Raw genomic sequence first — 19,454 nt, 5'->3', positions numbered from 1 at the left:
CCCTCCACACCTGCCCATTTTGTGTGACTCTTGTCTGGGTCACTTAAGTTTGCCACAGAGAGTTTGTCCCACGTGCTTAGGGCCTCCTTTGCTTTCTCTCAACCTCACAGTGATGTTAATGGAACCCCAAAGCTGCCCACTGGTCATCCCTGCCTTTTGCTTCATGACAAACCCGTCATACTTTCTGCCCATCCATTTCCATAATCCTTTTCTCTGGTTCCTACTCGAAGTCTCTCTCAAAGTTTTATGCTGCAAGTGTGTTCATCCCCACCGTGTACCTTTCTCTATTGCCCTCTGTGTCATACTCATTTTACTTTTAAATTATTTGGAGACAGTAATATTCCATGCCTTGCAACCATATGACACAAGTAGAACATTGGGGCTTTTGTTTTAAGGAGATTTGAAGTCATGAGAAAGTCACATTTCCTGAAGTCCATCCAGCCTGTTCTCCTGTTTAATTGTGCTTTCAGCTTGTTGTCCATCTGTCTTTTCATTGAATATATATGTGGATGACTGAGATTGTCTAAAACCTCATGTTAGCATGTGGACAGTAGATGTTCTTTATCCATTTGATTTTTAACTTGGTGGGTGATTAAGCCAAACATTTTTGAGTGGTAGTGGATCTGTTCCAGGAAATTCTGCAATGTACTGGTTGATGCGGCCAGCTCAATGTCCTCTGGAAACGGCAACATCTTAAGGACCTTACTATACCTAGGTTATCCCTTTTCAACTTAGACTCTGTACCGAATCTCTACCATTACTGTGGCAAACACCTTTGGGGAGCCTATGTCTTATGCCAAACCAGATATTGATGATCAGAGGGACTTTGTAAAGGTTATCTCTGCTATTATAGCTTTCAAGGAATCTTGATTCATTTTGACATATAGATAAGAACCACTTTTTTGGAAGAGAGACTCAGAGGTGGCATTTTGTGCTGTTAAATCAAATACTTTTTTATAATCAATGAACAATAAAGCCAGTGGGATTTTGTATTTTATACAACTTTTTGTCAATTGTATGCATTTTACTGTGAATAATCGCTTAGAAAAACCTGCCTTTTTCTTATAAAGATGTTCATCCAGAATGTCCTCGGTGCGTGTGCAGATGGGTGTCATAAAAATTATATACAGGTGAAAAGGTAGAAATACAGGTCATTAGTTATTGATCCTCACTCAGTCATTTCTTTAGTATTAATAAGGTCTTTTTTTTTCTCATGCCCTAGGTATCTTCCTCTCCTTAAGGGATTCCTTGTGAATTGATCCTTCAGTGTCCTGACAGTTGCATTACCGGAAGCATAGATCTCTCTGTGTGCACTTGGCTTAAGCCATCTACATTTCCCATCTCTGTTCTTCTTAGTGCCATTTCTACCTCTTCTCTAACCACTTCAGGGACTGGGATGTTAGCACCCAGAGTGGTGCCAATGTCCTCGATAGTAAATAAGATGTGTAGTAAAAGCCTTTGCAGATCTTTCCCACTTTTCTTCTCTTTGTTGTCTTTTCTTTTGCATACTTAAATGTCCTGGTGTGAATTTGCTTAGTTGGTCTCTATCCAAACTTCTTTACTTTGGTTTACTCCCTACTTCTTTTCTCTGTTTTATGAAGTGATGCTGATTATAATCTTCCATCATTCTTCTCTGAAAGATTTTGCAAATAAGCTTATATTTTAAAGTAGTGTTGCCTTTGACTGCCAAATCTCAGCTTGGCACGTAAGCCAACTACTTGCTTTTTAGCTTTTTTGGTCTCACTGTTATGACAATCGATATACATGGGTTAAATTTGTGTATGAAATTATTGTAGTCTGTGTCTACATCCTTTCTTCTAGCCATATGCCATTTTTATCATCAATAACTTCTTTCATAAGTAAGTTGTTTTAATTATATTCCAAATATTTTTCTCATTTTAATCTAATTTTGTACTAATTTTAAACTTTACTCAAATAAGTTGATGGTTTGACTGTACACAGGCAGTTGATCTAGGAATAACTCCCACATCAGTTAACAAGTCATTTCCTGTCTGTTAAAATACACTCCATTTTCATTTTTGTATTACTCTTTGATGCCCAAAGTGCCTGGACTGCTGATTCTTTTCTCTAAGAAAGTACTCGGTGACATAGAGGTGTGAAATTTTGGTGGAGTCTCCAAGTATCTGGCCTATCTTGGTCCTTATTCTTGATCACATTTCCAAAATATTTCTTGCCACCCTCACCTGTTTCCACCTCTGCACTGAAGTCATTGAGTATTCAGAGACTGATTTTACTCTGGAAAGTCTTACCCATTCTCTATAGAATTTTTCCTTTCTCTTTATCCTTTGCAATGGAAACACAGACTGCAATCCATTTGCTTTTAGCATATAGTTATCATGAGCACTGTAACATGGGATAACCAGAGATCCCCTGAAATGACATTTCTTAATACCTGTGTTCTGAGGCCCCTCCCAGCTCTGACATCCTATGTTCTAAGGGCCCTCCCAGCTCTGACATCCTATGTTCTAAGGGCCCTCCCAGCTCTGACATTCTGTGTCCTAAGGTCCTCCCAGCTCTGACATCCTGTGTTCTAAGGGCCCTCCCAGCTCTGACATTCTGTGTCCTAAGGTCCTCCCAGCTCTGACATCCTGTGTTCTAAGGATTCTCTATGCCACAATATTTTATGTTCCAAGCACCTACCTTTCCAGTCTTCTTGACCCTTTCTTCCCCTTAGATACCCTTGGAGCCAGGGAATCTGGCAACCCTAACCTCCTGGCTTTTCCTTGAACAAGACCCTCCATCTCTTGGTTTCAGCATTCTCTCTGGCCCTCCCCCATACCTGGAATGGTCTCCTTCTTAATCTCCACCTACTGATTCCCTGGCTTCCTTTAAGTACCAATTAAAATTCTGCCTTCTAGAGGAAGCCTTTCCCAGCCCCTCTTCATTCTAGTGCCTGCCCTTCCTTGATGGTTTCCTATTGGCCCCGCACAATAGCTTGTTTGTGCACAGTTGTTTCTTGTCTTCCCCACAACATTGTGAGCTCCTTGAGGGAAGGGACTTTTTTGCATCCCTAGTTCTGAGCACAGTGACTGGCACATAGTAGGTGCTTAATAAATATATATTGATTGACTGACTTTGCACGGGCTGTTTCCCATGAATTAAATGCATTCCCTCCTTTCCTCCATGTCAGAATCCCTACCTTCCTTCAAGAAAACTCATGCCGCTCAAGCTACACGAAAGCTTTCCTACTTTCTCCCACCTGCTAGTGCCTCTCTACCAAAATCACCCTCTATCTGTGTTGTTGTTGTTGTTGTTACTGCTGCTGCTAGTGGAATAACCACTAGGCTTGCAGTCCGGAAGACTCACCATCCTGAGTTCAAATCCTCAGACACTTATTAACTGTGTGACCCTGGGCAAGTCACTTCACCCTGTTTGCCTCAGTTTCCTCAGCTGTCAAATGAGCTGGAGAAGGAAATTGAAACCACTCCAGTGTCTTTGCCAAGAAAACTCCAAATGAGATCACAGAGAGATGGACATGACTGAAACAACTAAACAATAAGAAAAAGAATTTAACAAGTAAAGCAAGAAATGAAAAATCATCCAGGAGTGGTTTACACAGTAAGTAGAGCACTGGCCTTGGAATCAGGAGGACCTGAGCTCAAATCCAGCCTCAGACACTTAATACTTACTAGCTGTGTGACCTTGGGCAAGTCACTTACCCTCAATTGCCCTGCTTTCCCCCTTTCAAAAAGACAAAAAAAAAAAAGAAATTATTTCTTATTTGTCCTGTATATAGCTTGCTTTGTATATATTTGTGTGCATATTGTCTCCCCCATTAGATTGTAAACTTCTTGAGGGCAGGGACTGTCTTTTGCCTCTTTTTGTATTCCCAGCCCTTAGCACAGGGCCTGACACATAGTAGATACTTGATAAATGTTTATTGATTGATTGACCTTAGAAAACAGAATGTCAAAACTGTCAGGGACCTTAGAGCACATGATCTCAGAGCTGGGAGAGACCTTGAAACATAGAGGGAAAGACTGATTCTTTTAATGGACTGATTGCTGGGCTTGGAGCCAGAAGGCCTGGGTTTGAGTTCTAATTCTACTGCTTACTAGTTTTTGCCTCCCAGTTTAATTCTTCTGCCATGTTCCTAGGGTAATAACCTAATATGTATGTATGTGTATATATGTATGTAAATGCATATGTGTATCAAATACATACATGCATGTATACATATGTGTGTATGTATATAGTTTTGTCAATCAGAAATTATTTTCTCTCCCATTTCCCACCCCCTATGCCTCCAATCAAACAAAACAGAAAAAAAAAACCCTTATGAGAAAAATCTTATGAGAAAATTCTTATATTGGTTATCCATAAACATATGTCCCTTTCTGCCCCTTGAGCAGAAAGGACCCTTGATGTCATGAAAGGTGAGCATCCTGCTTTATCTTCAGTCTTCTGGACTCATGGTTGGCTGTTGTATTGGTGGGAGTTCTTGAGGGTTTCCCCATTGTTTGTCTTTACTGTATTGTGACAATTGCATAATTGGCTCTGGCTCTGTTCTCTTTCCTCTGCAGTTTGTCATACAGGGCTTCCCAATTTTCTAGGAAACCATCTATTTCTTCATTCCTTCCAGCACAACCAGGTTCCATTCCATCTGATCATTGCACGATGCAGAGGCACTCTATAACATTCTGTTCCAGTTCTTTGCCCCTACAAAAAGAGCTACTATAAATATCTTTGTACCTATGGGTCCTTTTCCTTTTTCTTTGATCTCTTTGGGGGATAGGCCTCATAGAGGACTGCTGGGTCAGAGGGTAGAAGGGCAGTTGCATGACTTTGAGGGCCTAGTTCCAAATGGCTTTCCAAATCGATGCACCAATTCTTGACTCCACATCAATAGGCCTACTTTCCTGCTGCCCCTCCAATAATCCTTTTCCCCTTTTGTCATCTTTGCCAACCTGATGGAATGAGATGGATCTTCTGAGTTATTTTAATTTGTATTCCTCTTAATATTAGTGATTTGGATAATTTTGTTCTCATATGGTTGCTTGGATTTCTTCCATTAAGAACTGCCTATTTGTCAGTCTTACAGCAGGGAAGAGGATAGGTTAGGGAGAAAAATTTGGAACTCCAAATCCTATAAAAATAAATGTTAAAAACTGTCTTTACATGTAATTAGAAAAAATAAAATACTATTAAGTAAAAAAAAAGAAAACAGCCTGTTTTCATATCCTTTGATCATTTATCTATTGAGGAAAGCCTCTTGCTCTTATAAAAATTGAATAAGTTCCTTACACATCTTGGAAATAAGATTTTTATCAGAGAAACTTGTTGCCAAGATCCACCCCACTCCCCATTTATCTGTTTCTTTTGTAATGTTAACTACATTGGTTTTGTTCCTGCAAACACTTTTTAATTTTACATAGTCAAAAAAAATTGTCCATTTCATCTTCTAGAATCTTCTCTAACCCTTGTGGGTTCATGAACTCTTCCCTTATTCATGGATCAGAAAGGTAATTTCTTTCTTGTTCCTCTAATTTGAGGATAATGTGGCCTTTTATCACAGCAATAGCTAGCATTTTTAGGTCTAAATGATGTATCCATTTGGAGCTTATCTTGTTCCCATAGCTTTGTTTTTATTTTTTTTATCAGTTCTCTCATCAGATCCTCCCACCAGTCTGGTAAGGGAGGTCCAACAGGTGTTTTGTTCTGCAGATAAGAAAACCACAACCCAGGGAATTTAAGACAATTAAATTGCCCAAAGCTATTCAATAATTTAATGGTAGAACCCTGGCCTCCCGGGTTTTGCTCCTAAAATAAGGAAGTGTTTTCATTTATTTGGTTTAGTTTATGAAGAAACTTTTGTCAGTGTGGAGGTGGGGTTGGGGAGGGTGAGACTGAGGGGTGGAAAAATGAATGATTATGATTCCCATGGGGGAAAACGAGACCAAGATGTGCTTGGTACTGTTACCAGCCTTCAGGGCACATATATCATCTCATCTGGTCCTCATGATAATTCCAGGAGGTAGAAACTAGTGTGGTCACTGTTTTATAGCTACCTTCTTGAGGCTAGATGCCAATGAGGAGAGATGAAGCTGTGTCCCCTATATTGCCACATTTGCTCAGAATGTCCTCCTTCTGAAATGTCCTCAAGAGCGCTGTACCCTCCCATCCATCTTGCCCATTGAAATCCTCCCCACATATCAAGGACCAAATAGCAGCTCCAGGTTGCTGTCACTATTAATTACTCTGGCTAGCACCTGCCTTGCCCTCCTCTCTATACCCATGGTGTTATTTTATTGGGTTTTTTTACACTCTCCTTATAGCTCTGATGACATTTGCCTAATAATATAAGTAACCTTTTTATTGTTTATTCATTTTTCAGTCATGCCCAACTCTTCATGACCCCATTTGGGGTTTTCTTAGCAAAAATACTGAAGTGGTTTGCCATTTCCTTCTCCAGCTCATTTTACAGATGAGGAAACTGAGGCAAACAAGGTTAAGTGACTTTCCCTAGGTCACACAGATAGTAAGTGTCTGAGGCCAGATTTGAACTCAGAAAGATGAGTCTTCCCAATTCCAGGCCCAGTGCTCAACCCATCAGGCCACCTAGATACATACTACAGGTACTTAATAAATGCTTGCTTCCTCCTAGGATAACTCAGTTCTAGTATCTCAGATGTCTGTCAAGGCATATGAATCTTCAGAGTCTTAGACACAGCACAGCAGGTAGTATTGAAGATATTTGACTTGTGGTCTATTGTGACTTTGGTCTTTCCCTAATTGTGACTTTGGTCTTTCCCTAATTTGGTCTTTCCCTAATTTGTTTAATGACCAGGATACACTGATTCTTGGACTGCTGACCCTCTGTGCCTAATTTTAGCACATGACATCCTCTGGTGAGATGTTGTTAAAAAATCTGTCTTCATTCTGACTCTGTGGTCCTGCCCGGGGCTAAAGGAGGTGGGAGTGTTGCTGTCTCATAGCTTACAATGCTGTGAAGTAGGCAATAATAATAACAGCTGGCATTTCTAAAGTACTTATCTCCATTTATCATAACAAGATGGAGAGGAAGGTGATATTATTATCCCCATTATACAGATGAGGAAACTTGCCCAGTCACAGCTATTTAGTCTGATGCAGAATTTGAGCTCAGGACTTCTCATACCAGGTCTAGTCCTCTATCCAACAGGGACATCTACTGCCTCAGGAGGCCACAACTATGACTGCCTCAAGTGACAAGTGAGGAATCAGGATCAAAGGGGGTATTTGAAAAGAACATTGAAATGGGATCAAAAATTGCCCCCTTTGCTCCCAATCAGCTTCATTTTCCTCTCCTGTCCCCTAAGGTTCCTTTCAGCCCCATCATTCTGCTTTCTAACCCTCCATACTTAAGATCCCCCTCAGCTCTGACCTTCTCTGTTCTAAGGGCCCTCCCAGCCCTGACTTCTTGTGTTCTAAGGGCCCTCCCAGCTCTGACAATCCATGTTCTAAGATTCCTCCCAGCTCTGACATTGTGTCCTAAGGTTCCTCCCTGTTCTAAGTGCCCTCTCAGCTCTGACATTCTATGTTCTAAGGGCCCGAGCATTCTGAGAAATGACATCCCCCTTCTCTGGCCCACTCCCCATATCCCAGCTCCCAGGCACACACCCCTGAAGGTGCCCCCCTCCCACACACATGCTTTGCTCCCCAGTCTGCAGCTTCCTCTGACAAACATTTTCCATTGCTGTTCTGGTGCAAAAGCAGGTTACAGGTGAAAACAATCTCAGAGGTTTCCGTTCTCTGGGTCCTCCCACTGTCTAGTTATTTACTGTCCCTGCACCTGAGTAAGCTCCCTGCCTAGGATGTAGACTTAAGAGTTCAGAAAAACCTAGAGCTGTCCTTGCATGGCAGACCAGTTCTAGCTTGAATGGTCTGGACAGCCCAAGGCTGGTCTACTCTTCCCCCCAGCCTTAGAGTTCCTTTGGGGTCCATTTTGCTCCCTGATCCCCCTACCCAGAGCACTGCCAGTGACCCATCCAACTGTCCAGACTCAGTCTGCAGAGCCAGTGCGGTTGAGTCGAAAGAATGCCAACTCTACAGATTTGACCATCAGATGATCTGGATTTGATTCCTATCTCTGATACTGCCTGTGTGACCTTGGACAAGTTTCTTAACCTCTCTGGGTCTCAGCTTCTTATCTGTACAATGAGGGGTCTCGACAAAGGCGCCTTATGGGAAAGTCCTTTCCAGTCCTACATCTGTGAAGCCGTGATTCTTTCCCTATATCAGTAACCAGCCCCAGCTGCCCCTGTTGTCAGAGCAGAGAACTCAGACTTGATGTAGCACTTTGGGCACATGGATGCCCCCTGAACCTGATCTATAACATGCATCATTATCAACATCAATTATCTGCCAATTAACAGACTTTCTCAGGAAAACTACTTTCAACAAGCCTCATCTTCCCCATCTACAAAATTAGAAAGTTGGAATAGAGCAGGGGTGGAGAACCTTCGGCCTCAAGGCCACATGGGGCCACATGGTCGTCACCCTGTCCTAGGAGCTCTCTAAGATTCATTTCACCTCTAAATCTATATTTGGAATTTCTTCTTAGGCCCAGTATCCGAAGTTCTACCGTCTCACCTGGCTCCAACATCTCTCAGCTCTGGGCATTTTCTCTGGCCACCTCCAACACCTGCAACAATCTCCCTCCTACTTGTCCTGCTGACCTCCCTGGTTTCCTTCTACAGGAAGCCTTCTCCAACGCCACTAACTTCCAGTGTCTTTCATCTATTAATTGTTTTCTATTTATATCTTATTTTGTATATATTTGTTTGCATGTTGTCTCCCCTATTAGACTGTAAGCTCCTTGAGGGTCTTTTGCCTCTTTTTGTATCTTAGTATAATGTTTGGCACATAGCAGGTGTTTAATAAGTGTTTATTGATTGATTGGTTCCCTATTCTGAGGCCCCTCCCAGTACTGCCATTCTCTGTTCTAAGGGCCCTCCCAGCTCTGATATTCTGTGTCCTAAGGGCCTTCCCAGCTTCGACATTTTGTACTCTAAGGGCCCTCCCAGTACTGACATTCTCTGTTCTGAAGCCTCTCCCAGCTCTGACATTCCCTTTTCTATGGCCCTCTCCATCTCTGATGCTCTGATTCAAGAATATTGAATATCTGGGGCAGCCAGGTGGCGCAGTGAGTAAGAGCACCGGCACCAGCATGGGGAGACCTGGGATTGGTTCCGGCCTCAGATACTCGGCACCCACGCAAAGATAACTGGCCGTGTAACCTTGAGCAAGTTACTTAATCCCAATTGCTTTAAAAAAAAAAATTGAATATCACAATAGCAGTACCCAGTCATCCTCTCTAGGGAGGCTCGGCCTGCAACTCTAAGTAGGATCTCCTCTCCAGCCTCTCTGGTACAACCTCCATAAACAGGCCATGCAAACCTGCAGCTGTGAGGCCAGGTGCTAAGGGAGAGAGTGGGACAGGAAATGAGGCTGCCATTTCCCCACTCTCCTTTCTTATTTGTTTGAGAAGCAACTTCACTTTCTAAATTGGTCATTGTAGCTGAGGCCCACCTGGCCTTGAGGCCTCCTGTGGGAGAAAGCTGAAGGGGAAGGGGAAAGGGAAGGCTGGGCAAGAAGGAGGCTCTGAGCCCTGATGGAGAGCTCTGGGTGTGGTGACAGGAGCAGGTGGACCTGGCCGGACGTAACCACAGTGCCAACCAACATTCAGCTACCTGCATTAGTGGGGGTGGTCAATCCACCATGGCTGCTGGGTTTGTCAGGTGGGTTGGTGCCATTGGTCTAGTATCATTCTAGACACAAATTGCCTCCAGGGTGGTCATTATGAATATCAATAGTTAATCAACCAACAAGTTACCCTGGACAAGTCATTTCCCTTTCTTGACTCAGTTTACTTATTAATAAAATGAGGGCATTGAACCTGATCGAATTCTAAGGTGACTTCCAACTCTTACCTTTCAGGTATATCAGGGAAATTGGGCTAGATGGTCTCTAATCCCCCTTCCGGCTCTAACATCCTGTTTTCTAAGGACCCTCCCAGCTCTGACTTCCTGGGTTCTAAGGGCCCTCCCAGCTCTGACATCCTGGGTTCTAAGGACCCTCCCAGCTCTGACATCCTGTTTTCCAACATTCTGTGTTCCACCTTACAGGGGTGATGTTCTTTGATTCAGACAACCAGACATCTCAACCACAGGCAATTAGGAAAACTGCACCACTGCTGTTTCTGACTATTCCAAACACATCAGACTTCTTGTGACCCTCCACCCCGACCCCATAATGAGAGTTGGCATTTCTATTTGCAGAACCCTTAACGTTCATGACCTCATTTGACCTCCATAACCACCATGGGCGGTAGATACTATGCTGTACAGTAGATGGTATATCCCTATTTTATAGAAGAGGAAACTGAAGGGCAAAGAGATGTAGAGCCAGCTGGGAGGTGCAAAGGGATTCAAGCCTCTCGTGAATTTTTCCCAGTCTAGGACTTTACCCCCCATACCACTAGACAACCTTTGTCATTCTGCCCTTCTCATTCCTGGTGCTGGAACAGTTGGGGTGTCAGACAGAAAAGTGGATTGAACAATAGATTAAGAAGTGGGTGGGAATTAAGATGTCAGTTTTTCTTTCCAGAAAAATTTTCTGAAGGCTTATATACCTACCAAAATAGAATGGTTTATATGAAAATAGAGTGGCAGAATGAGAAAAACCTAAAGATGTAGGATGTTAAAACACAGATTCTCAAAGATTGAAAGTGGTCTTAGAACATAGAATGTCAGAGATGGGAGGGCCCTGAGAATACAGGATGTCAGAGCTGGGAGAGCCCTTAGAACACAAGATGGTAGAGCTGGGAGAGATCCTAGAGAAGAGAATATTGGTGCCAGAAGGGACATTTTCAAGCATAAAAGAAGATAATGGCCAAAGATGGACTTTAGAACCTAAAATGCTGGAACACAGATGGTTTGAGTTGGAGCAGGTCTCCGAACATAGACTGTTAGAACTTTCCCTCTTTTGCCCTGCTGTTCTGTTCCCTCTTCTGGACCTCTGCCTCTTTGGTCCTTGGACAAGGGTGGCCTTTCCTTGTCAGCTACTGTAGTGGCCTGAACCCTTCTGCACTTCCCACTTCAAGCCCATGCTTCTCTCTGTACAAGGGGTTGGATTAGTTGCTTACATAGAACCTTGTGACTTTATATAAGTCACTTCCACTCTCTGGGTTTGAGTTTTCTAATCTCTCATTTTTTTTAGGGGGGGGTGTTAGATTAGATTATTTCCAGATTGTCCCCTGTCAGTTCTGACTCCTAGCACCCATGAATTTCAATACTTATTTTCTTCATCTGTAAAATGGCAATAATGACAGCACCTGCCTCCCAGGGGTTTTGTGAGGTGCAAATGAGGCAGTATTTGTTAAAAGGTTCAGCTCAGTACTTGTCACATAGTAGGTGCTTTATAAAGGCTCCTCCCCCCTTCTTTATGAGTTGCCTGTTGTATACAGTGCCTTGTATACAGAACTGGAATAGTAAAAAACAAAAAACAATGATAACTGTTAACATTTACATATTTACACACTCTATGATTTGCAAAGAACTTTACAAATACTATTTCAATTGTTCTTCCCAACAGCTCCAGGAGGGGGAGGGAATAACATTTAGATAGTACCTACTATGTTCCAGGCAATGTGCTAAATGCTTTACAAATATTATCTCACTTAATCCTCACAACAACCCTGGAAGGTGTGTGTGCCATTATGATCTCCATTTTACGTTTAGGAAACCAAGGTAGAAGCAAAGTGACTTGCTCACGGTCACACAGCTATCAACTATCTGAGGTCATCTTTTTGAGCTCAGGTTTTCCCGAGTCTAGGTCCAGCACTTTATGTGCTGTGTGTCCTAGAGGCCTCACATTTCTATAATAGCACCGGAGGTGTGCTGATAAATGCCTAACTACTAGAACTGAACACCACCACCAACAACAAAAAATATACACAGGACAGATTTTTAAATTAAATCTGCATTGTTGACATTTTTTTCCATCACTTTCTTAAGTCTAGACAGTCAATAAATCAAAACCTGACTTATAACATTTGCCAATTTCTATAGTATAACTCTCACACTGAAAATTTAACAATGAACTTCCCTAGTGGATATGAGAGCTGGTTGTTGTTCAGCCGTGTCTAACTCTTTGTGACACCCTTTGGAGTTTTCTTGGCAGTTACTGGAGTGTTTTGCCATTTACTTCTCCAGCTCATCTTACAGATGAGGAAACTGAGGCCAACAGGGTGAAGTCCAGGGTCACACAGCTAAGTATCTAAACCTGGATTTGAACTCAGGAAAACGAGTCTTCCTGACTTCAGGCCCAGCACTCTATACTATACAGCTAGCTGCTCCAGAGAGTTAGACTTCCCTGCAAAGCCCTGAAAGATCTAAAAAGTGCCTCCCGTGTACTAGACCCCACCTGAGCCTTACACCAATACAGTACAGGGCTACAAATGTTACTATCCCGAATTTTACATCTGAGAAGTGTGAGGCTGCCAGAGGGATTTCCTGGTCCTAAATCCAGTGCTCTGTGCTCTGGGGCCAGCTGGAATTTGGCCCGAAGGAATTTAAAATTTGGCATGTAAACCCTGCACCTCAATAACTCCACACAACACAAAATGACTCTTGAAAAAGGCTAAAAACAAGAGAAACACAAGGTTCCGCCGAGGGACCCCAGGCAGTTTTCTTGGGAGAGTACGTTTTTCCGATGAGCTTCAAAGGAGAAGGATTACCATGGGTCCATTGCCAATACACCACCAGTTATCGGGGAGCACAAGCTCTGGAATGGCTCTACAATCTTTTCATCTCTAAGGCTATTGTCCAACAGAGATGGTCAGAACTGGAAGGTACCCACACCTGGCACGTAAAGCCCTTTCCAAATTCATTCCATATTTGTCAAGAACTCTATATTTCGACCAAACGGAACTGCTACCTTGATGTTCCCTAGACATAAATTCCCATTTCTCACCTCCATACATTTGCACCAGCTTTTCCCCATGCCTGGAAGGCCCTCCCCGCCGCTGTGCCCCTGCTTCTCATCTCAGTATCTCAGAAGCTTGTCGGCTCTCAAGGCTTAGCTTAGATGCTCCTTCCTTTGTGAAACTTCCTCTCCCATTTATCTCGTATTTTCTCATCTAGGATGTCCGGGATGTTCAGAGGGGACTGGAAGCTCTTCACTTGGGGCCCCAAGAAGCTGATAAACCATCTCAGCAGCGGCCCAACACAAGCTGTTTCAATAGATGGGCTAAACGGGATTGAGGGTAGCTGACAGGCCTCAGGCCAGTTGGTGAGTTAGAGGGATGCCTACCCCAAGCATGTGAAGACTTCCCCCATCGGAATGGGCAGAGGAGAACAATTTGTTCTAATGGTCAATGAAGGCTCCTGAAGTGGCCCCCTCCCCGTATCACCTCCGGATCAAATACAAAATTTTCTTTGGGGCATTCAAAGTCCTTCATAATCTGGCTCCCTTCTATTTTACCAGTCTTCTGACATCTTATTCACCCCTGTGTACTCTGGGATTTAGGGACACTGGCCTCCTTGCACAAGACTCTCCACCTCCCAATTCTGGGTATTTTTTGGGGGTAGGGGGAGGCAAACAGGGTTAAGTGACTTGCCCCGGGTTACACAGCTGGTGTCTGAGGCTGGATTTGAACTCAGGTCCTCCTGACCCCAGGGACAGTGCTATATCCACATCACCACCTAGCTGCCCAACTGTGGGCATTTTCGATGGTTGTCCTTCATGCTTGGAATGCTCTCTCCCCTCACCTCAATCTCTTGGCCTTCCTTACTTCCTTCAAATCCCAATTAAAACCCACTTTCTATGGGAAGACTTTCCTGACCTTTCTTAGTGCCAGTGACTTCCTGCCCTTGATTATCTGTAATTAATAAAGACAATAACTAGTATCCATATAATACCTACTATGTTCCACTTAGTCAATAAACATTTATTAAGCACCTACTATATGCCAGGCACTGTGGTAAAATGCAAAAAGAGGCAAAAGACAGTTCCTGACCTCAAGGAGCTCACAGTCTAATGAAGGAGACAACAAGCAAACAAATATTTACAAACAAGGTGTATACAGGATAAATGGGAAATAATTAAAATTTAAAAAAAACACCAGATTTAAGAGGGCTTGGGAAAAAAACTTCCTGTAGATGGTGAGATTCTAGTTGGGACTTAAAGGAAGCCAGGAGGCAGAGAGGAGGAGGGGGAGCATTCCAGGCACAGGAGAAGCCAGAGAATCCGTGCTCAGCACTCTATCTGTTGTGTCCCCTACCCCTGGGAAGACTGTGGTTAAAGGGCATGCTCTGGATGAGGGTCCAGGAAAGAAAACTGAGAAGGAGCAGTCTGATAGTTAGGAAGGGACCCAGGAGAGAGTGGTGTCCCCCAAAACCTAGGCCTTCTAGGTCCTTGGGTGTGGCCCTTCCATTGATGCCAGGTTTTACAGAACAAATCCTTTCATGAAGGGGATTTGTTCTTTGAAGTATGGATCCAGTCAAATGGCCTCACTTGAGGACCTAGAGGACATGTGGTCTTGAGGCCAAAGCTTCCCCACCCCTGACCTAGGGAGAAGAGAGTCTCAAGGAGTCAATTAGCTGAAGAGAAGCCAAGAAGAATGAGAGTTGAGAAGAGGTCATCAGATTTGGTAACTAAAGTACTTTCAATGGAATGATAAGATTGAAAGCTGAATGGTAAGCTTAGGGTCAAGAGAATGAGAGGAGACAAAGTGGAGACACCTACTGTAGACCCCCTTTCAAAAAGAGTTTAGGTACAAAGGGCAGGAGAGATATAGGACCACAGTTAGAGGGGATGGAAAGGTCAAGGGAGAGTTTTTTTGAGAATGGCAAAGGGGGTGGGGGAAGGAACATGGGCATGTTGAGCCAATAGACAGGGAGAGGTTGAAAATAAGTGAAAGTGTGGAAATGATAGAGGAAGCAATCTATTGGAGGAGACTGGATGGAATGGGATTGTTTTTCAGGCTAACCAAAGGTTAAGGAATAAGGCCACATGGGAGACCAGGGACAAGGAAGAGACAGTGGTAAGAAGGCATGAGTGATGTTGGATGAGGAGGGAGTTCACAGCAAATGGCCCCCATTTTTTCCACACAATATGAGGGGAGGTTCTCAGCTGAGAGAATAGGGGACCATAGGAGATCTGAGGAAGGATGAAAAGGTTTGGAAGAACTGCTGTGGAGAATGAGATAGTGAGCTGATAAGGGAGGGATCATAGGATTGCCTTGCAGCAGTGAGGGCCCAGTTGAGGTGGTTTAACATGCATTTGTAGTGAACCCAATCAGAACAATTGTATGATTTTTTCCACCTTTATTCAACGGGAGGCAATTAAATTCTGTTCAATAAATATTTATTAACCACCTACTATGTGCTGAGCTCTGGGGATAAAAAAACAGAATAATCCCTGTTCTCAAGGTGCTTACATTCTATTAGGAGAGTCAATATATATGCATAGATAGATATATACAAAAATTTAAAATTAAGCATTTTGGGTTTGTTTGCCTTTTTTGTTTTTGGTAGCTGCACCAAGGGAGAAAGTGTAGATACCGAGGACATTGCCTTGAGGAACACTAAAGGTCAGGAAATAGATAATGATTCTATCAAGACAACTGAGAAGGCAGAGAACCAGGAGAGAGAGGTGTCATAGAAGCAAAGGAAGGAGAAAGTATCTAAGAGGAAGTGGTGGTCAGGAGTGAGAGTTGCCTAAAAGCATCCTAGAAGGATGAGTTCTGAGCTTTACTATAAAAAGCTCTTTGGATATGGAATTTGTTTGGTTTGACTAGGCATATTTGTTACAGGGGCTTTCTTTTCTTTTTCCCCCAGGGGGAAAGTGGGAAGGAAAGGAAATAATTTTTTTGTTAATTAGAAAAGACTAAAAAAAAAAAGCTTTTAAAAGAGTTCATTGGTTAGAGGGGGGCAGTGAGGTGCTGTAGTGAATAGAGCGCCAGGCCTGAAGAAAGGAAGATCTGAGTTCAAATCTGGCCTCAGACACTTTCTAGCTGTGTGACCCTAGGCAAGTCACTTAACCCTATTTGCCTCGGTTTCCTCATTTGTAAAATGAGCTGGAGAAGGAAATGGAAACCACTCCAGTATCTCTGCCAAGAAAACCCAAAGTGGGACCACAAAGAGTCAGACATTACTGAACAACAACCACTAATATGGTGGATAGAGAGCTGGACCAGGAGTCAGTAGGACCTGGGTTCAAGCACCTCCATAGCCAGCTAGTGTTTGAGTGATCCCAGGCAGGTCATTTAACTTCTAAGTGGCCCAGACGCCTCTCTAAGGTGCCCATCAGCATTGGAAGACTAAAGTCTCTCTGGGAGGTCCCTATACCAGACCCAATTAAAAAGCAAAACAAAAAGACCATTGTTAACTTTGGAGAGGATGGTTTTAGAAGAATAGCAGGGGTGGAAGCCAGATTTACCAGGGACTAAGGACTGAGGAGAGACAGCAAGCCTGGATCACTCTTTCTAGGAGTTAAGCAGTGACAGTATGAAGGAATGCCCAGGGCCCAGGCCAAGGGAAGGTTTTCTAAGAATGGGGTAGAACTGAGCATGGAGGTAAGCAACCAGCAAGAGATGGAAGATGACAGAGTGGGAATGGCCATTGAGAAAAGACCCCTAAAGAGAACGGTGGGGATGGGATTAAGGGAACAAATGCCAAAACAAGGAAGAGGGGCCACCTCCAGATTCTGAAGGGGAGGGTTGGGGAGATGAGAGAACCCAGGGGAGAGAAGCATCCTAGTAGATTGGAGAGGAGGGAAGGAGTTAGAACTGGGTTCCGTCCCATCTCAGATACTAGCTGTATGTCCCTGGCCTTTACCTCTGTGGGCCTCAGTTTCTTGTCTGTAAAACAAAGGGATAGCAACTCAATGGCAATTAAGGTCCCATTCAGCTAATGGTAGATGTTCAATGACCAGGCTCTGAAGCAGGAAAAAATTTGCCCATGACACACTTTTAAGTTTAATCTGCATTTTCTCCATTACTTTCTTAAGTCTAGATGAACAATAAATCAAGCCTAATTCTGAAGCATAAATAGTCACAATGAAAACTTAATCAGTGCCAGACTGTCTGAGCTGGCTGCAGCATCCCACTGCTTCCAGTCCTAAATCTACAATCCTCTGGTAGCCAGCAAAAGCCAACATGACCCTTGGAGAGGAGAGAGCTGCCTAGGGGGAAGTTGGAGGCATGAGGATAGAGGAAGGTTGGACTAGCCTCTCAGGGAGGTGGGATGGAGGCAAATCAGGGAAGAAGAAAAGGATCCTGTCTGACTGAGGTGAGGTAACACAAATCTGAAGTGGACCCAGCCAAGAGAGCGGCATGACATCTTCCTGCAGCATTCAGAGGCTCAGGAGAATGAGTGGAAGGCAGATGGTGGAGAGTGATGCAGGACCAAGAACCAACCAGGCCTGAATGGTGGGGATGCACAGGGCCTGGGGAGCCAAGGGTGGAAGATGAGGCAGTGTCCAACTGGTTAACAACACTCAAGGCTGTATACTTCTCCCTCCACACTTCCATGCCCTCTCTTCCTTCAAGACTCAACTCAAATCCCGCTTTCTGCAAGAGTCCTTTCCTGGCCTCTGCCCCTCCACTCTTCCCCACTCCCATTGCTGCTTCCTTCCCTCTGAGGTGACCTCCTACATACACTGTATACATTTGTGTATATGCATGTCTGTGGTTGTATGTGTGCATGTCTGTATACATATACATATGTGTTTGTTGTTACCATGTTGTCTGTCCCAGTAGACAGTGAGATCCCTGAGGGCAGGGATTGGTTTTACCTTTCTCTGTGTTTTCAGGACATAGCATAGTGTCTTGCGTGCAGTAACTGCTTAATAGATGTTGGAGAAAGAGGAAGGGGAGTAGGGGTAGTTAGAGGTGGAGGAGGAGGATGCAGGCCAGGGTGACCGGCAGGAAGGACAAAGAGGGATTCATTTGCCTTTTCTCCCTGACAGTCTGGACCCAGAAGGAGAGCAGAGGAGAATTAAATGGCGTACGGCTGTCCCTAGAGTGTATGGGGGAGGAGAGGAGATAGGGGCAGTTTAGGACAGCTTTAGAGACTTGGACTTAGAGTTAAGGACACTGAGGGTCATTCTTCTCTCTGACACTGAACCCTGATGTGATTCAAGTCCTTCTCTGGCCTTTATTTATCTCATCTGTCAAATGGGAATAATAATCCTGGCACTTACCTACCCTACAAGGCTGCTGTGAGGAAAGCAGTTTCATAAATTGTCAAATGCTATCTCAGGTCCTGTGGAAGCCAGACTACAATTGACTTTCACTGGGACAATTTCTCAGAGAAATAATCACTTCTGTTTATGAGGTATGTTCATATGCCCACGACTTCATCATCCAGGCTTAACAACATCCCTGGGAAGTGAAAGTATTATTATCCCCATATGACACCAGAAAACCAAGAATAAAGGTCTGTGACTTGCCCAAGGTCATACATCCAAATACTCAGGAGAACTGGACCTAAACCGGCCCCTCCTGGCTCCCAGTCCAAGGCCCTTCCCCATCCAAGAGGTCAGGCGTCCCTGCAAGGCAGGCCCTGGGAGCCCCATGCAGAGCCATGGAAGGACCAAATTGCCGCAGATGGCAGATGAAGCTCCTCCAGCAGCTGGGGCTGGGTGGGTAGTGGGGGCAGACCGGCTGTGAGTGGGCGGCAGCATGATCGTAGAACCCAACCCTGGCCCAGCCCTGTTTCCTGGTAACTGAGGCAGCTGGGTCTGTTCTGGGGTTGAGGGCAGGGAGCGTGGGGGCGTGGGGGATCGAGAGAGAGCGTATGAGTGAGAGTTGGTGACAGGTCAGGCGCCCTCAGTCCCTGGCGGCAGGTGAGTGGGTGTCGAGGAAAGGGAGGCAGAGGAGAAAACAGGACGCCGCAGAGATCAGATTACTCACCTGCAGCTGCCTTGCCAGGGCTAATAAAAGAGGCAAACTTCCTGTTGTTTCTTCATTACCGCCCTTCTCCTCCCCCAGCCCCAGCCCAGAGGCAGCTGCTGTGGCAAGAGAGAAGGCAGAGCCCCTGGAATGCCAGCCCTGGCAGACCTGCGGGCATTGGTCACTAGAATGTGGGTCTGCAAAGGCCCCTCCAAGGAGAAGGGATCTATTCTGCAAGCAGCCCGGAGACAGTGAAAGTCAGGGCTGGGAGCTCTTAGAACACTCCATGTCAGGGCCCTTAGAACACAGAATGTCAAAGCTGGGAGGGGCCTTAGAACCCAAAAGGTCAGAGCTGGGAGGGCCCTTAGAACACAGAAAGTTAGAGCTGGGAGGGCCCTTAGAACACAGGCTGTCAGAGCTGGGAGGGCCTTAGAACACAGAAGGTCAGAGCTGGGGGGCCCTTAGAACACAGGACATCAATCTGGGAGGGATTCTAGAACAGAGAATGTCAGAGCTGGGAAGGACCTGAGAATATAAAATGTTAGAACACAGAATT

At 44.4% G+C, this 19,454-nt stretch overlaps 1 long non-coding RNA gene across 1 annotated transcript in view; it reads right to left on the bottom strand.

Moving 5' to 3' along the window:
* The window catches only part of LOC138154208 (uncharacterized), a 37,746-nt gene extending 18,639 nt beyond the window's left edge, over window positions 1-19,107 (bottom strand). Inside the window, exon 1 of the long non-coding RNA XR_011166573.1 lies at window positions 18,920-19,107. This is a non-coding gene — a long non-coding RNA (uncharacterized lncRNA). The remainder of the gene's footprint in view (window positions 1-18,919) is intronic.
* Window positions 19,108-19,454: the final 347 nt, after the last annotated feature.

Source organism: Petaurus breviceps, unplaced genomic scaffold, assembly GCF_028583685.1.
Source record: "Petaurus breviceps papuanus isolate PSGF00001 unplaced genomic scaffold, PetGlider_PUasm1.0 91041, whole genome shotgun sequence".
NCBI classification, from domain to species: Eukaryota; Metazoa; Chordata; class Mammalia; order Diprotodontia; family Petauridae; genus Petaurus; species Petaurus breviceps.
This window is presented reverse-complemented; position numbering and strand designations above follow the sequence as displayed.